The 14,032-nt window shown below is 41.3% G+C and overlaps 1 long non-coding RNA gene across 1 annotated transcript in view; it reads left to right on the plus strand.

Annotated features, from left to right (window-relative positions):
* Positions 1 to 214: 214 nt before the first annotated feature.
* LOC128316045 (uncharacterized) overlaps positions 215 to 14,032 on the plus strand; it is a 162,664-nt gene continuing 148,846 nt past the window's right edge. The window contains exons 1-2 of the long non-coding RNA XR_008299428.1: positions 215 to 2,147; positions 3,326 to 3,397. This is a non-coding gene — a long non-coding RNA (uncharacterized LOC128316045). The remainder of the gene's footprint in view (positions 2,148 to 3,325; positions 3,398 to 14,032) is intronic.

The following is a 14,032-nucleotide window of genomic DNA, read 5'->3' on the forward strand; positions in this document are numbered from 1 at the left end:
GTGGTTCCTCTAAGTATTTTTTCTATGCATATGCCATAGTTGCTATCCTATACATAAAAATATGTATATGTATATACACATATATACACATGCTTATATATAAACTTATATATAAGTATATACTCTATATATGTAAGTGTGTATATATTTATATATATTTATATATGTACTTAAATGATATATAATATTTTATTGTTGTATTCAATAGTTTATTTAGCCATTCCTCCCATGATGGAAATTTATTTTATTTCTATTCAGGACCCAGCAACTCTGGCCCACCCACCAACTGTGCCTGAGATATTCTTCCTTCCTTTCCCCACCCGTTCTCAGGGCATGTCTCCAGAATCCACATTCTAGACTGTTCCCTCAAGGAGCTTGATCTCAGAGGTCAAGCTTCATTTTGGCTCTCTTGCTCTGCTCTACCCTGATGTACTTGACATTTTGAACTGTTCCTTCTGGTAAGGCTAACTTGCCAGGAAGCTGAACTTAAATTCTCTTAATTTTGCTTCTAACCCTGTCTATATTTTCCCAGCTAGTCCTAGGTTTATAGATCTTGGCTTGGGCCAGAGCACAAGGCCTGAGCTCTCCACTGGATAAAAGTCAGGGTGGCAGGGCAAGGCCACTAAATCTCTGGTTTGTGCCTATTAAAAATGACTCTGGGATGAGCAATTTTTTTTCATAAAATTTCCCCTCATACTTAGGATTGTTTTTTTAGGATAGAATCCCAGAAATGGAATTACTAAATTAGGGATTATGACTATTTTTAAAGCTGTTAATATTTATTATCAACTGAATATAGCTAACATTTATTAACTGCTTCTGAGACATTATCTCATTTACTTCTCACAACAGTCATATACATATCCTCATTATGGATAAGGAAATGGATGCATAGAGAGTATGTTTAACACTACAGTGCATTATTTTGAGCTATCAAAATGGCTGTCATTGTTTATTATAACTCAAAAGGCAACAATAGGCTTTGTTAATGTGTTTGCCTATTTTTGGTGGAGGGGGGAGTATGGTAACAGGAATGGTTGGTTAAATAATTTTGTTTCTTTTTTAAAAAAATTGTTAAAAATGTTTACTTTTGAGAGAAAGAGAATGCAAGTGGGGGAGGGACAGAGAGAGGGAGACACAGAACCCAAAGCAGGCTCCAGGCTCCGAGCTGTCAGCACAGAGCCCGACACGGGGCTCGAACTTATGAACCATGAGATCAGGACCTGAGCCAATGCCGGACACTTAACTGACTGAGCCACCCAGCCACCCCAATGACGTTTCTTTTTAAAAAGTAGTTGTGAATTTTCCCTTGAGCATTATTTGTACAAAGGTTGTCAGATTTATGAACACAAAATCAGTTTTAAGCCAAAAGATAAACAGGAGGGCTCATTGTTGAATTATTCATCAGCTATTTCAGTACCTCCCATGTGCATAGCACTGTGTTAGGAGCTATGTGGATGCTGAGCTAGAATGTGGGCTCCATGAGTGGAAAAGAGGAGAGGGATTCTGTCTACTTTGTTCAGTGCTATATTACAGCACCAGGACAGTGCTTGGCACACAGTAAGTACTCAAGAAATATTTGTGGAGTGAATAAAAATGTGTTCATCATTTTTACCAGTTAGGATTTGGTTCGTCAGTGAGTGACAGAAACTTCAAAATAACAAAGACTAGGGGCACCTGGGTGGCTCAGTCAGTTAAGTGTCCAACTCTTGGTTTCAGCTCTGGACATGATCTCACTGTTTCGTGCGTTCGAGCCTCATGTTGGGCTCTGTGCTGGCAGTGCAGAGCCTACTTGGGATTCTCTGTCTCCCTTTGTCTCTGCCCCTCTCCCACTCGTGCTGTCTCTGTCTCTCTCAGGATAAATAAATAAGCTTAAAAAATTTTTTTTTTAAGTAACAAAGACTTAAGCTGGACGGAAATCTATTTCTTACATGAAATTAATCTAGAGGAAAACAACCCAGGCAGTTAGGGAAGGCTCATAATATCATCAGGGCCCAGTGTATCCATGTCTTACTGCTCTGTATTCTCTGGCATCTGACTTTCACTTCAGGGTCCCAGCTGACTGCTTGAGCTCCAGCCATCACATCAACATTTCCAAGAAAAAGGAGAAAAGAAGAGCACGCTTCCTTTCTTGAAAGGCACTTCCTGTAAGTTGCACACCGCTCTTTTATTTATCTCACACTGGCCAGAACTTAATCACATTGTGACTTCTAACAGCAAGGAGGCTAGAAAGTGTGGACTTTGTTATGGCTGGCTATGTGCCCCAGGTAAAATTGGAAGTCCATTACTCTGGAAGAAGAAAAAAATGTATTTGGGGACAGCTCGCAAGATCTCTTGGTAGTAAACTTAAATCTTCTTAGGAGATGAAGCCATATACACATTAAATTTTAAATAATCACATAAAGGTTTTATATTATTGAAACCAAACAAGTTGTATAGATGATAGGAAGCACAGAAAGAATACAGTCAAAAACAGCATTGTGGTTGAGGCGTGGGCCTGGATACATGGAGGGTAGTGGGCAAATTGGAGGATAGTCCAAGGGCAGCAGATGTTTTATATTATGTAGTGGTGGTAAAAATAAAAAACGAAAATTATGGTGGTTATGAATAAAATTCTGCTTTTGATCATCAAGAAAAGGTCATAGTCAAGGTTTCAAAATCAATATATTTTATTTAAAGGGTACTTTTATTTCCTTTAAACAAATTTTTAAAGTCATGTTACTTGGACTTCTCCCTTCAAGCCTCCTGCAATTCTGCTGTGTTTAATCAGTGGTTCTCCAAGGCCTCAATTTTCTTTATAAGGCTCCACTGTTCTTTTGTGGGGCACAGTACTCTTAGGGAACTCTTGTGGCCAATGGAGATTTCTCCCAGAGTTAGGGAACTGTAGTGTCCCTGTTCAACAACTGCTGTCTCAAAAGTCCCTAATGTAAAAAAAAGGGGAAAAAATTGTTCCACATATTTAGAGACTGGATTTCTTTCTCTTAACTTATTTAAAAAATTATACATATGGTACACATTCATCAAAGAATTAGAAAACATGGGTGGGCAAAATGAAAAAAATAACCTATAATTCCACTCTCCAGAGATGACCACGGTTAATATTTTTTATGCCTCAAAAAATATTCACATAAACATTTATTTAAAAAAAAATACTGTCAGATCAATGTTCACTACACTTTCAATTTAACGATCTAGCGTGAACTCTTTTTTGGTCAGTAAGTATAACTGCATCATCATTTCAAAAGGCTACATAATATTTTGTGGGAGCAATGTGGAAAGCCCAACTTTCAGTGATATGAAATATGTCTGTGTTCCTTTTTATCAGGAATTTAAGAGAACTGCTTACTTACAGGAGCAGACAGGGAGCAGAAGGCTTGAAAGAAGGTCATCAGAGAAGGTTAGTTTCACGCTTGCCTGAGGGTGAGAGACTGAATCTAATACCTGGACAACTGGTCGCTCCCAAAGGAGGCCCTCTGGAGGGGTGGCTGTCAGTGGGGATCAGTATTGCTCATAGCCTGGGGCTCCCCCAGGAAGCAGCCTGGAGCCCAGGTGAGAGCCTGTTTGGAGGCAGATGGTGCTGGAGAAGTCACGTCAGGCCAGCTGGTGTTCTGTAAGCAGCCCTCATTTGTTGGATCCTTCCTTTTTCTCCAACTGGCGTTAGGGGGTCAGAGCTCTGTCGCACTGGTGTAGATTTGTGCCTTCTTTGACTGCTACCTCATTCCTCAGTTACCTCACCCCCTTATTCACCAGTTGCTCACATTCTGCTACCAATATCTGGTGTACATTGAATGCAATTACTTCATGAGCCAGGAATGTGCAAGCGCTTAAGTCTTCCCACTCAGGAGCCTCTAGAAATAAAACTCAGATTAGGTAGCAGCTAGGGTGGGATAATCAAGTACATTTTTTAACAGTGACATAATAACTTTCCTCAGTGATTTCCTATTGTTTGAAGGGGATCATTATCTCTCTGTGAAACCACATCTGACATTGAGGCTGAAGTGAGTTGCTGAAATGCTGGTCCTTACCTCTGAATGGTAAGAGCCCACCTGCCTCCATCTAATGGGCTTTGCACCATCAGGGCACCAAATGGATGCTGGGCGCTTACAGGCTGCCCTGATGTTGTGCACTGAGGGACATGTCTTATAATATGAGAACTGCACCTGAAATAGATTCTGCTCCACAAGACCAAACTTGTTCTTTCTAGAGGATAAATGACCTCAGGGATCATTGGCTTTTAAGTGTTATAAATTTTTATGACATTATGAAAGAGATGGGGCTGCAATAAATCACTTAGAATTAACTATTTCCATTTTCTGGATAATGGATTGGGTGTAGTGTCCCAGCAACTGTGGGTAGACTACGGAGGGGAGTCTAGAAATAGGATACAAAATGTGTACAACAAAATTGTCCAAGTAAGCCATGTTACCTCTCCCCTGATATGGCTGATTATTTAAATAGAAGTTCACTGCTCAGGAGCAGTGTTAATCATTGATGGGAAATTAAATGAAAATAAAACCTGGTTAAGTTCTTAGAGGATCCCAGAATGGGAATTTGGAAAGGTAAGGGTAGCCTTAGGCTAGATAAGCTGGGGAAGTAACTGAAGATAAAAACAGAAGAATTCAGGGGGGATTAATGCAGAGATATAAACTTGAGGGAAATAAAAGAAAGAAAGGAAGGGAGGAAGGGAAATAATTGCAGATATAACTGTTACATGGTATGGAAATAAAAATGTTTCAAAATGCTAAAAATGGTTTTTTAGGTAAAAGAGCCAGAGTTGGAGTAGGTTTCACATGTTAAGTAGAATTCTGCATATTCAGAAGGATCCTTTTTATTTTTTTGGTAAGGGAAAATTCAAAGACTGAGAAAGATGCCACATGTTTCCAGGGGACAGTCTTTTGGAGGTGTGTTGCCTGGAAGCTATTCTGTCTATTAATAGTCATGGAGTTAAAATCAGTAGCTTTTTAAAGGGGAATTGAGATCAGGGACTAAGGGGAGTCTTGTGATTTGACAGTCAAGGCTATTGGCCACTGGGCTATGTGTCCATAGGTGCCAGTGCTGAGAGAAACAAAAAAAGTCTGAAAACAGATGAGGAAACAGAACTAGAGAATCATAAAGCACTTTGTTGAAGGTTACACTGCTAACTATTGGCATAGCAAATTCCTTGATGATTTAGATATTGGTAAGGAATCCAGTGACTTTGGGATAAGTTGTGGATCAATCAGCAGAAGGCAAGTAGGTAGGATGTTTTAGGCCCAGACAGTGAGATGTACTTTATATTTTCCTCAGCTTCTGTGAAATGTTGGCATCGAACAGGTGGTTGTAACCCTAGCAAAGGCTGGGAAAGGGGCCACGGCTGTGCAGTTGGGAATGTTGAGTTGGGTGTTATCATCCAAGATAATGGACCAGTCATCTAGGTAGAGCTAGCTAGAAGTATCAAATCCTCAGGAGTCGTGAAGCTTAAGTGGTGGTGGGTCAAAGACGGAAGAGGCAATATCTGGGATAGAGTCTCCAGAAAGGGTCAAATGGTCAAATGCTTTAGCATTTTGCTGTTAAGAACTTCTTTCTGCCTTGCCCTGTACCTGGGCCTTGTCAGTCTTAAAGCAGCGGTATTTGGAAGCAGCTGTTAAACACAGATGTTGTACTTGTGAGAAAAAGTTTGCAAGTGTCAGAAAATAGTGAAGTCAACCTAAGCAAAAGTAGCTATTATTAGGAGACAAGGTGCCTTGGGATCTTGGGACTAGCCTAGAAGCAAAGACTGGAAGCCTGTTAGGCCTTTCTGTCTCTAGTGTTTGTTCCTCTCTGTGTTTCTGCTTGGTGTGTTGTGAAACAACCTTATTCTAATCGGCACTGTCAGCACACCAGTGGAATACAGTGTCCAGGCCTGCACTCCGAGTTGGGAGGGGACAGCATGAAGTCTGTTCGAAGGGGAGCCATAGGTACGATTGAAGAGCTAAAGGTCCGAGAGGAGAGGCTAAAGGACTGGGAATAATTCATTGAGAAAAAGTCCACAATTCAACAGCAAATCGTCTTAAGTATATGATAGATTATCAGTGTGAGAAGATGGCGACAGACTGACTGTTCTTTGTCTTCACTAAGGATAAACCAGGAGGGAACAGACTTGAATCACAGCAAAGACGGATTCAGGCTGGATGAAAAGTAGGAGGTAGTGGCCGTGGAGGCTGCAGGCATCTTGATGGCTTTTGGGAGAAAGTGGAGGAGCTCTTCGGACAAATGGGTGATTCTTGTCTCTCTGGAATGATGTTTGCTCTGTCTTCAGGCAGGGTGGTGACCTGGAAGGTCCTGTCAGCCCTTCTTAGTTTGGGGACAGATTGTTTGTTGGGTCAGAGAAGCTCTTGTTTTGTCTGGCCACTGTCTGAAGGGACTTCTTAAGCTCTTTGGTATTTTCTCAGGGTTACAACCATATTTTGCCATTAAATAATTTTCTACCTTCTGTTCATTAGTCTCAAGTTTCAGTGTCTAGCTGACAAAGTACATTTATGTTAGACTTTTAGGTTTGGGACATATGTTGCTGTTTATTTAGAAAATGATTAAATAATATGACATCCAAGCTGCTTCCTGCCTTCAGAGCATCCAGCGACTATTTCACAGATATGAGACTGAAATGCTTATTTTTTTGTTTTCAATCATATGATTTAATTTTTAAAATAAAATTAATTAATATATACCTTCCAATTGCAAAAGAAAAATGATTTATATCTCCTCCTCTTAATTCTTTAAACTCAACATTTACCTTATTCAGGTACATGTGATTTAAGTATACCGCTCGGCTCATAAAGTGAAGGTGGGGGGGGGGGCGGGAATAACGTTTGGTGATGAAATCCTCAAAACTAGCTTTGAATGTTGGCTGTCTTATGCATTCAACGGAAACCTTCAGATGATAGCAAAAAGTCCATTGAAACTTGAAACTTTCATCTAGTACTTATCAAGAAAAATGTCTTCAGATGTTTCCCAGCCAAAGACACCATGGCAAAAAAAAAAAAAAAATTACAATGAAAGAGGAGTGTTGTAATGGGTTGTTTAGTGCCTAGAAAGTCATTAGAGTAAAACTCAACCTCACATTTTGATTCCTCTCCCGGGCCCATTCATCTCTCAACTGCAAGTCCTTCTCTAGGTTGCTGGTGTCTCTGACCAGCTGAAAGTAGTTTAATGGTGAGCAGGATTCTTTTCTAGAAGAACGAAGCTGTCACCAAAAATAAGGCCTCAGAATAATAATAAACAACGTCTGTTGCTGATAATTACCCACAAAATTTGTATGCACCACCCATTTTGACACCGATAGACTGTTTTGCTTCCAAATGGACGTCAATTTAAATCACGCTTTATAATGCCTTCTCTTCTATTCTACTGACTTCCTCACCATTTTAGTCCTTAATGATAGAAACTTCATATCTATCACAAGTTGTTATGGACCCAATATTATATTTACTCCCGTTTTGTTTTATTTCTCTGTATTAGGTTTGGGTGAGATTCCAAAGAATTGTGTACAGAGGTGTGCTAGGGTTGCACAGCACCCATTACTCAGGGGAGACATATCTTTGAAGACAGGGTGCTGCTTGAACCCACCAGCTGCCAAAAGGGTCAGATGACAGGGGACAGCAGAGGCGTCAAGGCAGCCTGGGCTGCTGCAAATGGCTTGTGTGGTCCAGGAGTGTAGAGTGGACCCAGATCTAAGAGGCTAGGGAAGTGTCTTCCCTTTGGGGTGGGCAGGCAGTGAGAGGCCAGAGAAAAAGTCAAGGGCACGGTGAGGCTGCCAGAAGTGGAATTCAGCCATCTTTTTTGTTTTGTTTTGTTTTTAATGTTTATTTATTTTTGAGAGAGAGAGCGAGAGAGCGTGTTGGGAAGAGGCAGAGAATCTGAAGCAGGCTCCAGGCTCTGAGCTGTCAGCACAGAGCCCCATGTGGGGCTCGAACTCACGAACTGCGAGATCACGACCCGAGCAGAAGTCGGATGCTTAACTGTCTGAGCCACCCCGGCACCCCACAGTCATTTTTTTTTTTTGATGAATAACTGATGTTGGCATCGGATATCTGGCTGCTACTCAGGCAATGTCTGCCCTTACAGGCCTTCACCCAGAAATCTTTTTAGAAATGTTGGTACTCTCATTAGACAGGGCATTTCATACTAATTTCAGATTATCTCCAAGCACTAGTCTTAAAACCGTCAAGCTTCTCTTGTTTTTCTTATGATAATGTTCTTTATCCCAGTACCGATGGTTTCCAGCTTACAATCTGACTTAAGATTTTTTGACTTTATGACGGTGCAAAAGTGATTGCGCATTCACTAGAAACTATACTTCGAATTTTGAATTTGGATCTTTTCCTGGTCTAGAGATATGTGGCACCATACTCTCTTGTGATTCCGGGTGGTCACAGCCAGCTGTAGCTCCCAGTCAGCACGGGGTCACAAGGGTCAACGACCCGTACACTAACAAGCATTTTGTACCCATACAGCTGTACTGTTTTTCACTTTCAGGACAACATTCAATACATTACGTTGATTGTAGAATGGGCTTTGCGTTAGCTGTTGGTTCAGAACTGTTGATTCTGAGCATGTTTAAGGTAGGCTAAGCTAAGCTATGATGATCAGTTGATTGCATATATTAAATGAATTTTCAACTTATGTTTTCAACTTACGATAGGTTTTTTGGGATGTAACTCCATCATCAGACAAGGAAGATTTGTATGACAAGATTTTGCAAGTGGCCCAAGGCAAAAACTGAGTGCCAGGTCTCCAGTATTTATCCAGCCCTATATCCCTTGGGTGCAAGGCCATCCTGGGAGTTACTTAGGTACTCTCCCTCTCCCTTATCATGCTTAGGCTTTGCTTTCAGTTAGGCACCCCAAATCTAAGAGTAAGGGTCCTTTGAAGGCAACTCCTGTCCTATGTAAAGTAAGTCCATGGCGCTATGAATCTATGTGACTTGCCCACATTCAGTGAGGGAAAAGCATACATGTTCACCCAAAGTGAGGCTGTCTTGATACATTATACTTTAGATGGCATACATTCCCTTAATTGGTTAAAAAAGTAAAACTAAGGTGATTACTTTGTAAACATTTTTACAACAAATAGAAATGCACATTTTTGTGCATGTGTTTCTCTCAGCAGGGAAAAGGGGGCAGATGTCATGTAGCCATTGAAGCAATAGTGCTTTTCCTGAGTCCCCTGGTAAGGGGAGACAGTATTCACGTCCTACCATTAAACTGTGCTGTGCTGTTAGGGTCTGTTGGCTGTAAGCACTGAGGACACAGAGTGAAATAGGAGTGGGGGTGGGTGAGTGGAAGTGATTGGCAGAATCCTGAAGTAGATATGCTTAACTTTAATCTCTTCCTGACGTCTGTTTTTAGATTTGCTAAAGAAAGAAGCTTTGAGAGGGAGAACAATGCAGGAGAGAGAGCATCTTGTTAAAGAGGTGTTGGGGTGATGAGGTCAGATGGCTTCAGGAGAGCAAAGGATTTGTTCCTAAAGGTAGGGCTGGTGTACTTTCGGGCCACCTATGGGCTTGTGAGGAGTGAGCCAGCCAGCCCAGAGACAAAGCAAAATGAAATAGGAGGACTGTGGGAATCCTCAGCAGTTGGACTGACCCCCTACTGCCTGACCTTTCAGGTCTGGTTCTTAGCGCAGTTGAACTCAAACATTCTAAGTCGCTGGTAGCATGCCCTCCCAATTTGGAGCTGGGGAGGGAGGGTTGGTCAGAAGAGGAGTCAGGAAAGTCAACATTCCAAGTTCTGGAATAAGTAGAAGACAGCCTTGCTACCCTGCATAGTGACAGCTGAAAATCCCAAGGGAGACTTCTGTTTGGGCGTCATGACCTTTCCTGTCACATCTCGACATTCTGGCAGGCTGTTGGAGAGACTTGTGCGACAGGCTCACCTTTCAGCGGGCCTCCATCACACCACAGACTGCAGCAGGGAAGAGGCAGGAGAGAGAAGAGAGCTGGCCCCTGCTTCCTAGACACTTTCGTTCCCCAGAGTCGGGACCAGGTCACAGAGGTCACCAGTCATGCGGTAACATCCTGATGATAAAGTGGAATGCCTCTCCCCTAATCCTCTGAACGTGGTCTTTGCATGGATTATTAAAGAAAGGATGTTTATCTCACTTGGGCCATCGTCCACACACATCCCAGCCCCTTTTCCAACTCCCTCGGCAGAGACACCTGCCACAGTTAGAATCCTGGCATCCTCAGGGGGAGCTCTTGATTCTTAATTATGCGGAAAACCTCTCTCTCTCTCTTTCTCTCTCTCTCTCTCTCTCTCTCCCCTTTTAAAAATGATAAATGACTTAGGAGAAGCAGGCACAACCATGTCTTCTCAGGATTGTTTAGTAGGAGATGTGAAGGTAGAAATATGATGGATTGGATTCGAATTCGCTTACCTCTGACAAAGATAAATTGTCACTAAAACCATAAGGTTGCATATTTTCACATTCAAGCCCATTTCACTTTTGAAACTAGGTATTCTCTATAGGCTTTTTGTCAGCAACGGAAAAGGAATGGGGTAATAATGATCAGATTAGAGGAATCTCATTAAAAGCACTAAGGCAGTTGGTTTGCTTGGTTGAAATATTTGGTTAAGCTGCTTGTCTCATTGCTTCTCTTGCACCAGGAAGAGTGAGAAAACCACTGGTGCCTGTGGCCACCATGATAATGAAATAGACACATACCTGTTGTGGCAAGCATCATGTTTTTCCACAATAAATTGAAAGTGACTTCTGTTCACATTATGTAAAAAAATACATTTTGAATATATTTTTATAATACTCAGATAAAAACAATGGACTTGTCATGGGCAACATTTTCTCAAAGATTATATATTTATAATTACTTTAATGCATAGGCTACGTCTGAAATAATATGTATAAAACCTGATAAGTTTGGTTGCCTCTGTGTCAGGGAACTGGATGATTGTGGGAATGGGCTATTATTAAATAATTTAAAAATGACCTATTAGAATATTACCTATGAAAATGAAAATTAAGGGGCTCCTAGGTGGCTCAGTCAGTTAAGTATCTGACTCTTGATTTTGGTTCAGGTCATGATCTTGTGGTTTGTGGGTTCGAACCCTGTGTCGGGCTCTGCCCTGAGAGCACAGAGCCTGCTTGGGATTCTCTCTCTCTCCCTCTCTCTGTTCCTCCTCTACTCATGCTCTCTCGTCCTCTCAAAATAAATAAATGAACATTAAAAGAATTAAAGAAAATGAAAATGAACATGAAAAGAATTAAAGAAAATGAAAATTTAAAAAATTTCTCTTAAAATATTTCCTTTATTGTGAGGTGAACACCAGGCCCGCTGGTGTGCTTTGTCTGTTAATGTGCATGATCTATCCATAGTATACATTCACCTGCCCTGGCTGGTGTTGAAGACAGGTGCAAAGGCATAGGCACAGGGGTAGCAAAGGGCTAACAGAAAGCCAAATCTATCAGGTTCATTGTCCCATACCTCCCTGGAAGGGCCATGATTGTGATTGGTTAGAGACTGCTAACTCATGTTAATTTAAACATGAACTTAAGATCAACCATCTTTTATCATTTATTGTATAAATATGCTATCTGTTTAGAGCAGGACATTTAGACATGTGAGAAATAGAAGTCACCCATAATCTAGCTACTCAGAGATCATTCTTGCTAACCCTTCGAAATATATCCATATATATCTGTAAAGGCCGTTTCTATGTTTATCTGTTTCCATATATGGCTGTGTCTGTGAGTGTGGGCATGTGTGAGGCTGCCAACTAAATTCCCCCCAAGGGCCAGGCAGATAAATGTGTGAGATCAGCTGGATATGAGGCTAATTAGAGACTGACAAGCATTATGCCGAACCGGAGCACTTACACTTCGCCTAAAGATATTCAAAGTTTCAATAATATGTGGCCACATACAACAATCTGTAGGCTGCATTTAGCTTGCGGGCCATCCGTTTCTTTCACAGCAGGTAATCAGGGTTATTATTTTCTTCTCTATCCTTTCAGCGATATTCTGTGTGTATGTCCATATCGTATACATGCAAAAACACATAAATCCATGCTTTTTCCCACTTTTTTGTAAAGCAAATGATAACATGTCAGTTGCAGTTTTAACTCCAGACTCAGTTGAGCCTTTTGGTTGACAGTTTGTTGTCTTGTCTGCATGAACACTTGTTACCTCTCTTCTGATCATCTTCTATGTTCTTCTTGGTCCTCTTCCAAGAGTTTAGGGGTTCTGGGGCACCTGGGTGGCTCAGTCAGTTGGGCGTCCCACTTTGGCTCAGGTCACGATCTCGTGGTCCGTGAGTTCAAGCCCTGCGTCAGGCTCTGTGCTGACTGCTCAGAGCCTGGAGCCTGTTTCAGATTCTGTGTCTCCCTCTCTCTCTGACCCTCCTCTGTTCATGCTCTGTCTCTCTCTGTCTCAAAAATAAATAAACGTTAAAAAAAATAAAAAAAAAAAGAGTTTAGGGATTCTTCCCTACTACTTTCTTTTCTGGGGAAAAGTTGGCCAATTTTTTTTTTCTTTTTAACTGAAGTTTGATTGACATACCATGTCATATTAGTTTCAAGTGCACAGCATAGGGATTCAACAATTCTGTACATTATACAATTGCATTTCTTTTTTGGGTGAAAAATGTTTTCACATTTTATGCATTTCTTCAGTTAACATTTTAAAGTAATCTCTACACCCATCACGGGGCTTGAACTACAACCCTGAGATCAAGAGTCGCACACTCTACCGACCGAGCCAGGTGCCTCCTAAAAAATGTTTTCACTTTAAACCTGATGCAATTCCTTACCCTCGCTTCTTTTCTTTAAACCTTAAACCACATCAACCTCCTCTTACTTTCTTTCCCCTGCCTTGTTAGTATATTTCTCTCACCAATCAGTTAAGATTGTCTTCAGATTCTGTTAACATTTGGTTATGCATGCTGAAAGAATCACAAGAAATGATGAATAGGACTAAGCCTGAGTTTGACCCCGGGGTCACCCTGTTAGGCTCAACTACCTTCCCCAAATTGAATATTATGTCGTCCATCATTGTACATTCTAATGCTCTTGCCAACAGCTTTTAGCTGTAAGGAGCTGCTTTCGATACCTACCATCTGCTACCGACCCCCATCTAACCATGAAACAAATTTAGTGAAGAATCTTGTTCAACTAAGAAGATTATTAGGCATGATTCTGTTGACAGTGCGCACGTTGGCAGCGTTTCTCGAGAGCTTTAAAAAAATTGCTTGGCTGCATGTAATTTGTGTAAAGTAGCACAATCTTCCAAAGCGTGTAGTGTGAACAAAATGAGGTGAAAAGAACAGAGTTCTACCTTGAGTTGATGTACAACCTTGGAAGGCCTTTAACTGCAGCACCTTGATTTCTTCATTTACAAAACGTAATTAGGGAGATCCATCCTGTCATGTCACACAGTTATTGGAATGAAGTTACCAAACAAATGCACAAGCAACCTTATTAAATGCTATGTAAATCGATCCTTTTTACTCCAGGGCTGCTTGAGAATCAATTGAGAAAATGGAGTAGCAGTCGATTTCACTTCTATTTAAAATCGCAATTTCCCCCTCAACCTCTCTTTTTTTCAACTTGTCCCCTGTACTTTCTTCAGCAAATGACTTTGATTCTGACCTCCCAGAGACTCTAGGTGAAGGCTTCCTCCGTGTCTCTCTTCTCTGTCTCCCAGATCCTCACTTTCCATCTTTCTCTCACTGCTACACTGAAGATGGTAGGTTCAGTTCTTCCTCCTGGTGCACCTCTCCATCTATGGCCTGCATTGTCTCTCAGCTCCTCCCTGGCTTTCCTCCATCCTGCTAGCGTGTACTTTCCCCTCCTTCTCCATTGGCTCCTTCTCTCCTACAAGTGTGCCCATGTTTCTTTTTCTACAGTCCTTCCCTTTAAAAAATTTTTTTTAATGTTTATTAATTTTTTGAGAGAGAGAGAGAGAGAGAGAGTGAACAGGGGAGGAGCAGAGAGATAGGGAGACAGAATCAGAAGCTGGCTCCAGGCTCTGAGCTGTCAGCACAGAGCCTGACGTGGGGCTGGAA

The sequence above is a fragment of the Acinonyx jubatus genome, chromosome B3, assembly GCF_027475565.1.
Source record: "Acinonyx jubatus isolate Ajub_Pintada_27869175 chromosome B3, VMU_Ajub_asm_v1.0, whole genome shotgun sequence".
In the NCBI taxonomy this organism is placed as follows: domain Eukaryota; kingdom Metazoa; phylum Chordata; class Mammalia; order Carnivora; family Felidae; genus Acinonyx; species Acinonyx jubatus.